The following is a 16,389-nucleotide window of genomic DNA, read 5'->3' as shown; positions in this document are numbered from 1 at the left end:
GAAGTATAGGTTCTTATTTAATTTGTAATTCATAATTCAAACAAAGCCCTAAAATCTCTAGCAAGCACAAACATTTCCATTAATCAACCCAGTTGTATGGCAAACTGCTAAGGAAATGTTCTTTCCTTTTTGAGTGTATCAGCACTCGTTCCCAAGGTGTCTTCTAACTTGGCAAGATCTCTTACATTCCGGTGTAGGGCATACCCAATTTGGTTAACCCTAAGGTACCTTAGATATGCTAGTTTCTGGTTTATAACTTTCCTTATTTAGAAGTATATCCAAGAAATACGTCTTTTTGCAAGATAACTTGCGTAAGGATCTGCCGTCCTTGATGAGGGTTTTTCCCTTTTCTCCTTGTGAATCAATCACAAGACTAAATGATTTCATACATGTTGCGCAAGTCCTGCAATGGAATAATCTGTTTAGATTCTTTAAGCTGACGTATGTCAGGCCTAGGGTTTCTTCATTTAAGAACCTTAGGGACAAACCCTAGTTTCTTATTTTTATGAATTTATTGTCCCTACGGTAAGGAAAGTAGTCAAGTGTTTAGGGTATGAATGTTTCTATGTTTAGATTGGTTCAGTTATCTTTTGGAAGGTAATATTAATCGTCTTGTTACGGTTTTACTATCCTTGCGACAATTTACTCTCCCAATCAATACAGTTTAATTTGGCATATAGCCTAATGCCAAGGTGATACAAAGAGCGACAATACCCCTTGGGACAAAAAGGCCTAGCTGTGAAATTGGTGTATACACACTTTATTGGTTCCCAAGTCCTCAAATAGCAAGGAAAAAGTATTAATAGAGTGTCATCTAGCAATTCCCCATTACATTTTCTTTCCAAATGAGTTCGTATATCTAATTTTTATACTTGTTAATTCCTAACATTTAACTTCCGTTTTCTTTAAAGATGAACTCATGCCAAATAACAACAATTGCCTTGCTAAGATGTGCAACTACCAAAGATAACTCCCTCGTAATTTAAGCATCGAAAGAAACCTTTCTTGAATTTAGCTATTTACCATGAATCATTGCGAAAGGAATAAGATAATGGTGCAAGATATAATTTCTACACTTTAGGAATACATTACTATAGTAAATGGTTAATCTTGCTTGTAATTTTATAATGCTTGATGCAATTTGAAGAAAGCTAAGTTGTATATATTGTCATTCATAAGCTAACTTCTTCGTTAAAAATAACTCGAACAAATATATCCTATCCTTAACAATTTTTCTTTGCATAATCGACTTAAAACCGAATTAACACCAAGAAGAAAAAACCTGGCTTTGAGGTGAGATATCCACATGGATACCGGGAGATGACCCTCCCGCAGCTACACCTTGGACTTTCTTCGGCGGCATCGGAGTTCGAATGTGAGATAGCCTTTTCCTTTTTCTTCTTCGAATTCCACCGTCTTCTCCTTCCTTTTCTTTTACCTTTTTCCCACTCTTCCTCCTTCACTCCCTCTTTTCACTCCCTCTACTTCCCTCCCTATCTTTTATCTCACGGCTATTTCTCCCTTATGGGATACCATACGAGGCCATGATGATGAATTGGATTTTTAGGACATGGGAGTGTGTGGACACCGGCTTGTTTGATAAAATTAAGAACACAAAGCTCAACTAAGAGAGCACTTGCACAAAAAGATCTAAAAAATGAATGAAGGAATTAATGCAAGAGAATGAAAGTCTGCAAGGTAGTGTAAGGACAAAGTAGGCCTATGGGTGTGACTTGAGTAGTCTAAAGAGCTAAGGGGAAAAGAAACAAGGAGGCTTAGGGGGAATTAAAACCCGCGGGGGGGGGGGGGGGGGGGGGACACGGGATTAGGGGGGAATTAAAACCGGGGGGGGAAACAAGGGCTTAGGGAGCCCCCTTGGAAGCTTCCAAGCCTTCTGGAAGCCTCACAAAGGCACGGGGGGGGGGGGGGGGGTGAAAGGGGTTGCGTGCCAAAATGGTGGCTGAACGGCAGCGGATGGCAGCGGCCTCTCGTCTTCCTCCCTCGGCTCAGAGTTATGGCGGCACTCTCCTTGTCTCGCTCGGCCTCTTCTCTCACGGCTCCGCCTTTTCCCTGTACAGCGGCCCCCTCACCTACGCAGCAACAGCAGACCGTCGTTTTTTGAGCCTACGCCCCCCTCGATTAAATAATGGAGGGGAGGGAGATCTTCCCTCCTTGCGTGTAGACACGCATGTCCTCCCTCCCTCCAAAGGCTCCACCAAGGAGCTTAGTAGCTCCTTCTATTCCCCTCCCCCTCCAGCTCGTCAGTCGGTTGGAGGGATAAGGGGGGAATTTAAAAAAAAATCCATTAACTAATTCATTTTTATTAACGCAGGATATTACACTAATATCAAGGTTTGCGACCAGATGGCCTAACCAAAGAGCCTCGTTACAAGCCTTAGTGGTTGCAACATACTCTACCTCTATAGTAGAGAGGGCTAGGCATTTCTACACCTTGGACATCCAAAAAATAGCACCTCCAGCGAAGGTGAACACATGGAGTTCCTACTGTCTACATGTCCTGCATAATCAGAGTCAATGTAAGTATCCTATGACTCTTGTATCCTAGCCACCATAACATATGCACATATTTTCATTGCTCTCAAGGGACCTCCTAATACTCTTTATGGCACCCCAATGTCACCTTCTAAGTGTAGCCATATAGTGTGCCACAACTTCCACTATGAATGCTATATCAAGATGAGTGGTTATCATGGCATACATCAAACTACCTACTGCTAATGCATAAGGAATATTTGCCATCTCAACCTTCTACTCGTCAGAATATGGACAATTGGTATGCCTAACCTTCACATGAGAAGGTCAAGGACAGTCAATAGGCTTAACATCATGCATATGAAACCGCTCAAGGACCTCTTGGATGTACTTCTTATTCAACAACTAAAGGAGTCCCTTAGAGTGATTGCATGTGATATGCATCCCAAGAATATGTGAGAAGAGGCATGTCCCATATCCTCATCTCAAATATGTTCTTGAGCTAACCTTTCAAAGCATGCAACTCATCATGAGTGCTTCCAGCAATTAGCTTATTATCCACATATAGTACCAAAATCATAAGGTTGCCATCACAAGCCTTCTTTCTATATAAACATGGATCCATATCACTATGGTTATATCCCTATGAATGCATGAAAGCATAAAACTTGTGGTATCATTCTCTAGGTGCCTGCATAAGGCCATGAAGGTTGTTTCTCAAATTTCACACTAGGTGTTTCTTACATTTTTCCTCAAAGCCCTTAGACTATTGCATATAAATCTAATCATGCAAGTGCCCATGTAAGAAAGCTATCTTAACATCAATCTGAGAGAGATTCTAATCATGTTGTGCAACCAAGTCAAAACCAAGCATAAGATAGTCATCTTGATGGTAGGAGAGAGACTTCATTGAAGTCAACACCATGCTTGTACTTAAAGCCCTTAACAACCAATCTAGCCTTATAGGCTAGCTTGAGGCATCTAGGGGTACTATTCAACTTGTACACCTACTTGTATGGCAAATCGGAGTTTGTATAGTCTAAAACAAACACCTAGGGAATGGTATCATAAGTTTGATACTTTCATGCAGTCTCAGGGCTTTCAAAGAAGTCAAGTTTATCATTGCTTGTACACCAAGAAGGTAACAGATGGCAGCCTGATTATCTTGGTTTTGTATGTTGATGACATGTTGGATTCACTGAAGGAAAGTCTTCATGGCAGCTTTGACATGAAGAAACTTGGTGATGCCAATTGCATTCTTGGGATGCGGATACTAAAAAATAGATTGAAGGGGTTACTCTATCTATCTCAACAGGAGTATGTATCCAAGATTTTGCAGCATTGCAATATGGAAGGGGGGAAAGAAATTAGAGTTCCATTGCCTCCATATGTGAAACTCAATGCAGAGGACAGCCCTACATCTGATGATGAGAAGGCTAAAATGACCAAGATTTTGTATGCTACTTCAGCCGTTGGTAATTTGATGTATGCTATGGTTGCTACACATCCTAACATTTCCTTTGCAGTGGGAGTGGTTAGCAGGTATATTGCAAACCCTGGCAAGAAGCGTTCAGAAGCATTGAAAGGTATTATGAGATACCTCAAGGGCACAAAGGATTTGTGCATCTACTTTGGTAAGAAGAAGACATTTGTCGTTGGCTTTACGGTGTCAAGATTGTGGGAGAGAAGGAAGGAGTCTCGCTTGAAGCTTTCTTGCTTACACAATGGGGGAAGACACACAAGGGTGGAGGCTGAAAACAGTTTTCCTCTTCTTAGTTGTGTAAGCCAAAAGAACTCAAGTACAAAGAAATAGAAGAACCCTCTATATGGGTCTCAAACCAAACTCAACTAACTAAGGTGGCATACTAACTGAGCCACGAACTAGAGTAGATAAGGATAGCTATCATGTAGCTATTATTCATGGGCGGTGTACCAACCGCATCTGCAACTAACACGTCGGTGACATAAATGCACAACGGTCACCCTGGCGTATCACGAGTGGAGCTCGATATCTCAACATACGGATGTAGACTATTTTGGACATGTGGACTATAGGAAGTCCACTAGAAGGTATGTGTTTAAATTCACAGGGGGATCTGTCTCTTGGATATCTAGGCTGCAAAAGTGTATTGCATTGTCTGCTATGGAGGCTGAGCATGTGGTTGCCCCACTCAGGCATGTAAAGAGGCCTTATGGTTGTCACCTTTGGTTTCCGAGCTTGGGATTACTGAGGTTCATGTCCTCCACTATGATAGTCAGAGTGCTATCATGTTAGTACAAAACCCTATCTTTCATGCTTGCAAAGACAAAACATATATAGGTGAAGTATCGTTTTATCAGAAAGGTACTTGACAACAAGAGCATTGAGCTGATCAACGTGCATAATGATGATAATCTTGCAAACCTTCTCACGAAAGGTCTTCCAACAGAGAAGTTTGCCTATTTCTGGCAAGGGTATTGGATAGGTATAGTCTATTCAGCTTTGTACATACTTAGACTTAGTTGATTCTTTTCTTCTACCTTTGGGCACATTGCCTTTGGGAGGGGGGAGGTTGTTGGGATAAAGGGAAGTGCTTATGTCCGCCCATAAGGGCTACGTGTACATAGTACATATACCTATCTAAAATCATTATTAAGGTACACTTTTCAATACCACAAATTGTGTGTCTCTATCTCTTCTCTCTCTCAACCTCTACATCTCCACACAAAAGCTCCATTGCAACTAACTCAACATACCAGAAGTAGGGTAGAGTGAAAATCTTAGATTGCTATGAGATTTGGTGTGCGAGCAAAGCACTGTATTTTCTGTAAATTAGGCCTTTCAAAAATTTCCATAGGTTTTTGGGATGTTTGAGACCGTTTCAAGCCATGTTTTAGAGCCGCAAGGTTGTGGACAAAAGTTTCAGGGTATATTGTAATTTCGGTTGTATTGACCGAAAGTGGGTGCACAGGTTACAAATTTCGACTCTCTAATTTTTGAGGTGTTGTCCAGGAAGTAAATATGAAGTTTATCTATAAACAAGTTGCAGATTACATGTAGTATTGAGCAATAAGTGAAAAATGCTGCTTGTTGTTGTGCACTTGTTGTGAAAGGTTGCAAAAGACTAGCTTGCTCTATTGTATCATTTTTTGTGATAATGGTAGAGAACAGTGGAGATCCCAGTATTGAAAAGCTAGACAAGAATAACTACCCTTCATGTAAGTTTTGTGTAACGAACTTCCTCATTAGAAAGGGCCTTTATGAGTTTGTTTTAGGTGATGAAAAGGAGCAAGAGCTGAGTATCCCTCCGACTACATATGAATTAAAGGCATGGAAAGAATGAAATGCAAAAGACAAAAAGGTGATGCACTAGCTATCTGCAATCATTGATAATACTATGCTGGGACATATCAGGAATGCAAAAATCTCACATGTAGCTTGGACAATTTTTTAGAACATATTTTCAGTAAATACAAAGGCACAAAATATTATACTCAAGCAAGAGTTCAATGCCTTGAAGAAAGGGAAAATGCATGTTAATGAGTATGTTTTGAAGGTGAGGAGCATTGCAGATGCTTTAACAATGATTGATACAATGCTTGATGATGACGATTTGGTTTCATCCACTTTGAGTGGCCTTAATAATGAGAAGGCAGGAAAATCATTTGTCACTTCTGTATATACGTACGAAAGCCATTTTTAGATTTCAATGATCTGGTCTCTATCATAATTACCGAAGAGATCAATATGCACAGTGCTTGTCTGAAAGAAATGGTAAATAGGTCCAAGCATTTACTCAAGTTTAGGAGGGGGATGTGGTAGATCCTCTTCAAGAGGCCCTGGTATACGGGACATGCTGGGGATAACCAGCAAAACAGGTTTAATCGCCAATTTGGTGAAATCTAGGCTTCAGGAGGCCAGGAAACTTTAAAGAGGCAAGGGAAGCTCTAGAGGAAGAGGTGGATGGTAGAACAAAGGTTCTAGAAATTTTGCTATTATTTGCCATTATTATGGCAAAATAGGTCATATTGCAGCCCATTGTTATGCCAAGAAGGATGATATTCGCAATGGTAAATTGTACAGCAAGAAAATTATGCATCGTCTTCATGACCAGATCAAAGACAAAAATGAGCATTTGTTTGTTATGCAGCATATGATGAATGCAATTACAAGAAAGGGGACACATGATGATGTATGGTGCGTCAATTGATATGCATATAATCATATGAGCAGTCATGTTGAATGGTTTGGAGAGATGCAGGACTTACAAAATCCTTGGATACATTGTTTTCGCTAATGGAATCTCAGTAGACCCTACCAAAGTAAAAGATATCCTAGAATGGCCAATACCTAAGATAGTAAAAGAAATCGGAGGATTTTTGGGATTGATAGGATGGTACCAAATCTTCATCAAAGATTATTCCCTTGACAAATCTTTTGAAGAAAAATACAATAATCATTTGGATCATTGAGAATTAAGAAAGCTTTGATATGCTTAAAAAAGCTATAACCATTGCACGTGTACTAAAACTCCCTCACTTCAATCAACAATTTGAGGTGATCATCATTGATGCAAGTAAACTTGCAATCAGTGGGGTGCTAGTACAAGAACAAAGACGAGTGGCCTATACTTTTAGAAAATAAAGCCCTACGAGTCCAACTATGCCACTCATGACCTTGAGTTACTTGCAGTAATCCATGCCTTGAAACTATGGAGACACTTGCTATTGGGAAGGAAATGCACTTTAGTGACAGATCATAAAAGTCTTAAGTGGATCTTCATGCAAGTTGACCTAAACATGAGGTAAAGAAGATGGATAGAGATACTGTAAGAGTTTGATTTTTGAAATTAAATATCATCCAGGGAAGGACAATGTTGTAGATGCCTTCACCCAAATAGACTTTCTTAACAGCATTATCAAAGTTTGAAGCTTTAGAACCATATCCATAGTTGATAACCCTGTACTTGAGCTTGTACACAAAGCTATTTCTCAGGATAAGGAATATGAAGGACTCATGACTAAGGTACTTCAAGAAGTAAGCTCTGACAAACAAAGATCTAAGATTAAGGACTATCATACTAGCAATGGTTATCTATATTACCATGATCGCCTTTGTGTCCCAAAAAGTCCAGAAGTGAAGGTCAATATCTTATGGGAAGCACATGATAGCCCTAGTGCAAGACATATGGGGTATGCCAAGACACTCAATGCAGTTCGTAAGAGCTATCATGGGCCAGTATTGAAAATGGATGTATTAAAGTATGTAACTCTATGCTTGACTTGTCAAAGAGTCAAGGCAAAAAGGATCAAGATGGTTGGAGCACAAATGAAATGGGAATCAATAACTAGGGACTTTTTTGTTGGATTACGTACTACTGGTGGTAGTGGATATGATTCCATAATGGTAGTGGTTAATAGATTAACAAAAGTTGCACACTTGATCCCAATCAAAACAACCTATAAGTCATCTGACATTGCTCGAGTCTTTATCAAAGAAGTATTTAGGCTATATGGATTGCCAAAGAGCATAATTAGTGACCAAGACTCCAGGTTCAACTCTAATTTTTGGACTTGCCTATTCCAAGAAATTGGAATGCACCTATGCTTCAATACTATTTATCATCCTCAAATTGAAGGCCAAACTGAGAGGGTGAACCAGACCATTGAAGATATTCTAAGGTCTTATTGTGGCAAAGAATGGAGACAGTGGATTAAACACCTACCTTTGGTGGAGTTTGCTTATAACACTATCCTTCAACAAATAATCAAGATGTCACCATTTTAAGCCTTGTATGGGCAAGAATGTCATACACCTCTAAACTTTTGAGATCCCACTCTCAAGGTAGAGGCTTCTAAGGCAATGCTTGAAGAGATGGACCAACAAATCCAATTGATCCGACATGACATTCAAGCTGCTCAAGATCAGCAAAAGTCCTTTGCAGATCTTGAAAGATCAATAAGAACATTCAAGGAAGGTGATATGGTGTTTCTAAGGGTAAGGCCCAAAAAGAGCTCATTATCCTAGGAGAAATACAAAAAGTTTAGTCCAAGGTACTATGGACCATATGAAGTAATCAAAGTAATGGAAAGGCAAGCTTACAAGCTTAAATTGCCACCCCATCTCAAGATTTACAAATGTATTTCATGTAAGTCTTCTGAAACCTTTTGTACCAAACCCCAATCATGTGCTTAATGACGAACAAATAGTCATGCTTGCCCAAGGAATTCTGGAAATGCAACCCACGAAGATTCTAGATACAAGAGAGAAACCTATAAGAAGCCGAATCCTAAGAGCACACCTAGTACAATGGAAGGATTATTCTGAAGAGGATGCCACTTGGATCAATGAGGTAACCCTTATTAAAGAATACCCCCAATTTCTCTAGAGATGAGGACATCTTGATTTCTCTAAGGAGGGAAGAATGTAATGTTCTCATTACGTAGTTTATTTTAATAAACAATGTGCATATACATTTTGAAAAGTGATTTGTGTTAAAAGAAAAATGATAAAGATTACACATTTGAAGATAATTGATGAGGTATTATATGCCAATTCATGGAGGGAAGGCTTGAGAAACCCTCCCAAGATAAGATTATTAAAACTATGTTTGTAGTATAGAACAACAAAAAGAACTTGCCTAGTTGATAACCACTTGGTAGTTAAGTGCACTTGGGCGACGACACTGCTAGGATGGGTGATCTCTCAGGAAGCTTTTCCTACAACTAGTTGGAGCTTCTCATGCATAGCCAAGGACACTAATAATGAAACCTTCATAGCCTATTGCTAAGTATGCGAGGGCCGAGATGCCAATGTCAAAGCCTTGGTTGCCACCTTAGTCGTGAGCCTTAGAGTGATTGTAACGTGCCCACCTACCGGCTGTCCAAGTACATTTTAGTAATCCATCAAGAAATGATTCTAGTTGTGTCCGCTACTCCCATGGAATGTTTCAAGGTTTATCGCCTGGGATTTTTTGAGTCCGCCTCGCACTGGAGCATTCACGGCCAACCCACTAGGATCGACCTACAATCTGGGTTGCTAGGGTTAAGGTCTCCTGACAGCATTCTAGCGTCCGGTCGTCCGGTTTTGGACTTCCTAGTTTAAGCAAAGATATCCAGTCCGAAGTAGATCCATAATGCACTTGGTTCAAATAGAATGGGAAATGAGAGGAATGCACCACTCAACCTCTTTGCCCGTAGGGCATAGTCCCATTTTGGTCTCCTAAAATGGCATGAATTGGGTTCTAACTTAACTATACCTAAAGTCACCCGGTGATCAATCCTTGTGAGAAGCCTACCAGTTCTCTGGGACCACCTAGCCGTAGGATGGACCCATCGCGGATTCTGTCCACCCATTTCCCTTGACAGCTTTAGTTTTCTAATTAGGTCCTACCACATTTATGTACGATATTTAAAATCAATTTAATTAATTAAGCCTTTTAGGGCACGTAGTTCATTCACGTAATTTACAACACATATACAAAAACAAAACAAGCAGTCCTTTTGTCAAACAAGTTCCTTAACTTATCTTCAAGTTAATCTTTGTCTCGTACCCATATAGGAGAATTATGTATCCCTTCTGTCTAATAGAAGTACTTGGTCTAAATCTCATGGCACCAAAATTTCCATCCTTTGTGTAGAATAGGATCTTCCAATGCCTCTAGACATTGGGCTCACGGTAGTCTACAATTCCATTCTAGACTCGCAGCAAGGGGTGTCGAGAGCTCCACTGACCCCAAGCGAGCTAGGAGTGAGACACACTTTCCGTGGTTAATATTTTCACCACTCGACCTTCGGCCCGTGAATCAAGCAGTGCCCTATTAGAGTAATCCACGGTGTGATCTTGGAGATGATCCACCCGTGCAAATATCCTTTCTTAATTAACCAATTAAGAATTAAGCATAATCAAAGCAATCAACCCTAATATCATCTTCTAGGAAAACATCACTTTATTCCCATGGCAACTTGTCATTGCTGACCCATGCCATGCATTTTCCATCAACACGATGTTTTTGCCAGTAATAACTTTTCCTAACATCATTAAGAGTTTTTGCATACCCTGGGTGTCTTGAAAAAGGAGAATCATGTGCTTTCCAAAGTATCCTTCTCTTGAGAGTCTGACTTGAAGGAATGCATAGTCTCATTGTGAAATAAACAAGTCCTTCGTCTTCATTTATAGAGAATTCTTGATACTTAATCTTGAGTTTGGGATCTCGTTCCTTATTCTGAACTTCCCAAAACAATTGTTGATAGTCTGGGTCCTTATTTGCTTCATCCTTGGTCAACTTGATGATAGGATTAGTTGGTATTGATACCATTGTAGCCAGAGTTTCTGACCTCGATGGTTCTTTAGTGATAAGAGCATTAAGGAAGGCTTTACGGCTAAGGGCATCTGCTACTACATATTCTTTATCGGGTCTGAACTTAATTTCAAAGTCATACTCCTGTAGAACCTTGATCCAACGTCGTTGCCTCATATGAAGATCAGGCTGAGTAAAAATCCACTTAAGACTTTTATGATCTATGACTAAGGAAAACTTATTTCCAAGCAAGTAATGTCTCCATAATTTGAGAGCATGAATCACAGCTAATAACTCTAGGTCATGAGTAGCATATTTCTGCTCATGGGTTTTCAATTTTCTTGAAGAGTAAGCTACAGGATGTCCTTCATGCATTAGTATACATCCCAATGCAAGAGAGCTGGCATTTGTGACAACTTCAAAATCCTTGCTTAAGTCAGGTAGCCTTAAGATAGGAGTAGTTACCAAACTATGCTTTAGTTGCTCAAAGCTAGACTATTTGATTGGCGTCCAATTAATGGCAACTTGCTTCTTAAGTAAGTTTGTAAGAGGTGCTGCAATTTGAGCATAGTTTCTGATGAATACCCTATACCATCCTGTTAGACCTAGAAAACTTCTCACTTCCTTGATAGTGGTTAGGGGTCACCAATCTTGAACATCCTTGACCTTGGCATGATCTACTGATATACCCTCCTCAGCAGACACTATGAATCCCAAGTATTAAATCTTTCTTTTGAAAAATGCACACTTCTTCTTCTTGGCATACAACTTGTGTGTTCTCATTGTCTCTAGGACAATGCGAAGATGTTCACGATCTTCTTCCTCCTTAGAATAAGTTAGGATGCCATCAAAGAATACAAGAACAAAATCATCAAGATGAGGTCTAAAAATGTCCTACATTAACCTGTTGAAGGTAGCTGGAGCATTTGTAAACCCAAATGACATCACGATGAATTCAAAATGACCGTATCTTGTGTTGAAGGCGGTCTTTGGAATATCTTCATTCTTGACTCTAATCTGATAATATCCTGACCAAAGATCAATCTTAGAAAAGATCTTTGCTTCTTGTAGATGATTAAGAAGCTCATCTATCCTCGGGATTGGATACTTTTTCTTTACTGTCACCTGGTTTAGCCCTCGGTAGTCGATACAAAGACGGAGAGTTCCATCTTTCTTCTTTTGGAATAATACTGGGGCTCCCCATGGTGAACTGCTTGGCCGAATATACCCTTATTCTAGCAGTTGCTTGAGTTGCTCTTTTAGTTCGATGGCTTCAGGAATAGACATTTTGTAAGGTCTCTTTGCCACTGGAGTGGCTCCTGGAACAAGTTTGATCTCATGATCAACTTCTCTTTCCGAAGGTAACTCAGTTAGCTCTTTAGGAAATATATCGGCATACTCTTTAATCAGGATGGTTCTTCTTCTGCATGACCATCTTGATTTATCTTGTTAAGATTGATCAAGTAAACAGGTAATCCTTTCTTCAAGCCTTTCAAAATTCGAGAAGCTTTTGCTAATTGAACTTTAGGTTTCCCTATTTCACCTTGTATAGTTGCTATTTCACATTCAAATCCTGAAATGTGGCTTGACCTTTTCCACAATGGATATGAGCATCATTGGGAATCGGCCAATCCATTCCTAGTAAACATTCATAGGCTCCTAAGTTCATTACTCTGAACCTTATACTAAAAGGTTTTCTCCTAGGTTAAACTCTACCTTGGCAGTTTGCTATGTAGAAAGTACTTCCTTTCCATTTGCTAATTCCACAAGCAGCTTTCATGCATTTACTGTATCTATTCCTATCTTCTTAGCACACTTGGGCGAAATAAATGAGTGTGTACTTCCATAGTCAATGAAAGCTTTAAATGATTTACCTTGATGACTAGCCGGTGTCTGTATTACCGAATATTGACGATTTGGTCCTTTCCTGTGGAATGCAGCATGAATAGTTGCTCTTTCAATATCTTCTTTCAAAGTAGGGTCTTCCTCCTTATTAGTCTCTTTTAGGGTAATATTTGGCGTTCTTCCTCTTGCCATAGCTACTTGACCATGGCCTTCGGCAGCTCTGCCTTGACCTTGAAATTGGCCTTGGTGATGGTTCCTACCAAGCTTTGGACAATCTCTCCTGAAATGTCTTGTCTCCTTGGTGAAATTGTCCTTGGGTTCTTTTTTCTTGAACTTTGAATCCTCCTTTGTTCTGGTTATTGTAGCTCCAGAACTTATTGTTGTTAGGCTTTGATTGTACTTCCCGCACAATAGGAGCAGCTCGAATCAAAGCATCCTAGAGATCTATGGGGCGCATTGATTCCAAACGAGTGTTTAGAGGATAATTTAGCCCATTGCAAAACTTGGACACTTGTTGAACAATATCCATGGGGGGTGCATATTTAAGAAGAGAAACAAACTTGGAGTAGTATGCTTCCAAGGTCAGTCTCATTTGCTTCAGATTGAAGAACTCATTCATCTTTTGGGTGCGATAAGCTGGAGGCAAATACCTTCCTCTTACAGCTTCTTTCAGCAAATTCCAAGTAATGGTATTTTCAGGGACATCTTGATCTTGGCACCACTGCTTCCACCAAAGTTGAGCTTCACCAATTAATTTTAGCTTAGCTATCATGGCTTGGTTGGCTGGGATAGTTCCAACAGCAGTAAAATAATCCTCCATAGATTCGATCCAAATCTCTGCATCGACTTCCACATTTTCACCTTTCCCGTCGAACTCTAGAGGTTTGACTTGCTTCAAAAGATTCCTTTTCTCTTGAGCTTCGTTGGGAATTATTGTGGGTGCAAGATTCTGAGAAATTTTCAGCAATTCATAAGTTAAATTTTACAAATCTATATAGCATCAATAATAGAGTTCAATACTCAAATTATCTCTCGCTTAGTTTATTGAAACAACTCTCAAATAAACTCTCTTCCCATGCTAAAGTTAAATTGCAATTTCAGAGGTTTCAAGAAAAAAAAATAAGGTTGCATTATTTCTCTGATTGATAAAGTATCAAACAATCTTTTATTACAATGGATGTACAAGGTAATTAGATGGAAGGAAATACATTATGCAGATGGCTTGCAGGCTCATCTTATTTTCTTTTAGGAAAGGATTCCCTACTACAATCTAAGTATGACACTCTGATACATCCTTTATGAAGTAACTTGGATTCGAAGAGTAAATATCTAGGAATCTATATTTTTTAGGGAGTTCAGGAAATCCGTCTTTTTTGTAGTTGTGGTGGCTAGAGCGACCTATGACTTTTATTCTGTCAATCGGGAGGATCTTCATGGCTTCCCCATAGATATATCGGTTTAGTTTGATCTTCTTGCCTCTATTATACAGGGTTGAGTTTACACTGGCCTCATGAAATAGATAGATCTTGACAACTTTAAGATCTTCTATCCATTTTACCATTTTCAGATTATTTTGAAGATAACCTAGACAACTTGCATTGATATAGCAATATCCTCCGCTAATCATCCACCCTCTTTCACGATATAGAGGCGAGGGGTTGTACAACTGATCTAGTACCCGCATCATTTGAATTCTCCAGGAAAAATTGGATGAATGCATAGCTGACATAAACATTACTCGAAAGATCAAGAATCGCTTCCAAGATTCATTATTCTGCCATAATTCAAAACATACATTAATAAAGAGAAGAAAACATGTCCTAGACTATGCTTGGAAAAAATATTTTTCTTAAGCTTATGTCGTAATCTATACTAATGTGTGCTCTGATACCAACTGTGAGGTGTCGGCTAGTCTCAATCCACAACACACCTTTTAGTAGTCCATTAGTAGGTTTTCCATAAATGATGCCGCCCGGTGCTCCCTTGGAACATCACGGGGTTTGTCACCTAGGCCCTACCGAGTCTACTTCGCAACGGGAGAGTTTCGGTCGAACCCACTAGGATTGATCTGAAGACTTGGGTTCCTAAAATCGGATGGGTCTCCTAGCAGCTAGCTAGTGTCAGTAATTTCGAGACCCACTTTTAGAGGATTACTCATTCTGAAGCGGACTCGCCATTGCACTTAGTTCAAAGAGAATGGGAGATGGAGGGGAGTGCGGTACGTCAACCCTCCTACCCATAGGGCAAAATCCCATTCTGACCCCCTAAAACAATACAAGTCGGTTCTACCTAATGACTAATTGGTCAATTTACCGTCTTCCTATTTCTATTGCCGATTTAGAAAAGCTCCCAGCTCACCGGGACCACCCTACCATTGGATCGACCTATCGGGGGTTATGCCCACCTGGTTTCCTCTGATGATGGGTCATCTTTAGTTTTTTAATTACCTACAATACATTTATTGGAACATATACAACCAGCTTCCTTAATTAGTCCATTAAGTCACTGGTTCCTTCACATAATTTATCTCATCAACACGCATACAATTCGAGTAGTAAAGCAAAATTATTTATTATATTGAAAGTTTATTACCATTTTCATCATTCCGTCCTAGCGGAAGATACATAGAATTCCATAAGGATATTCTGTCCACCAAGATTCCACCCTCATAACTAGTATTTAGGGTTCCAGGATCCCATCTTGGGTCACGAAGGGGCTCATCAGATTCTTGGAACAATGTAAGATTTACAACCAAAGCCCCCTCTGGCACCTACAATTCCTATTGTCTGAGACTATCCCTACTGGCAGACCTTTCACCTACAGAGCCTGTCCAAGCCTCTCATAGCGATAATCGTGACCCCCTTGGAGTAGGATCTCGCCGCTAGCTTGGGGGTAGCCTAGCGGGATCCTTCCTTTTATTTTGTCTGACAATATTTTCAATCAGAGATCTAGATTCTAGCAAACACAAATAGTCCTTTCAAATGTGTATCAAATGATGCAATGACAATCACCCCAACATGTAATTCACAGCTTCACATAGCCAAGGTAGACCTTATCCTAAGGTAACCTTACATTCTAATGAGGATTCTCCTCCCCATAAAGAAGTGTTGAGTACATCTCTTATAACATGTTAAGCAAGGCATGAATTTTGCATTTGGGTTCACTTATGCAACATAAGAAAAATCCCTTAAAGAAATATATTGTGTCAATAACTCAACGAGATGACCTATAGGACTCCTACATAGACAATCAGTTTCTATAACCATCTCTAGTCAACTCTTAACTTGTCGCATTTGACCATAACTATATCGAATGCGTATAAAGACATGTACAAAATCCTTTGGCAATCAATTCTATCCTGATTCTATGACTTAGAATCTCAATTAATCTAGCTACAAATCATAGTGATTAATTGTTTATGCTTGTACTAATATGTTTTCTAGATGAGTTATCAATTTGTGTAAGTGAAGAATATGGAAACTAATATCTTATGTAATTATCTTATATAGCAAAATAATAATCTAGTAATGAATAACCTAGTTTGACAACATGATGACATTAGGAACTTTGTCTTTACTTGCACTCACATTAGCCACACTCAATGTTCCATTGGTAGTGGCAACTCCTGCAACCTCGGGCACTCCCGTATCATTGGCAATACCCGTTGCTTGACAGGTTGCGTTGGTCCCTATGGTTTTTCCACTTTGTCACTTTGGAGCCATTGTTCACATGTGGTTCGAGAGATAGGGAAGGTGGAATAGATTTGAGATGA

This window comes from Lygodium microphyllum, chromosome 14 (genome assembly GCF_053477565.2).
Source record: "Lygodium microphyllum isolate KBCC chromosome 14, Lygodium_microphyllum_v1.1.10, whole genome shotgun sequence".
NCBI lineage: Eukaryota > Viridiplantae > Streptophyta > Polypodiopsida > Schizaeales > Lygodiaceae > Lygodium > Lygodium microphyllum.
This window is presented reverse-complemented; position numbering follows the sequence as displayed.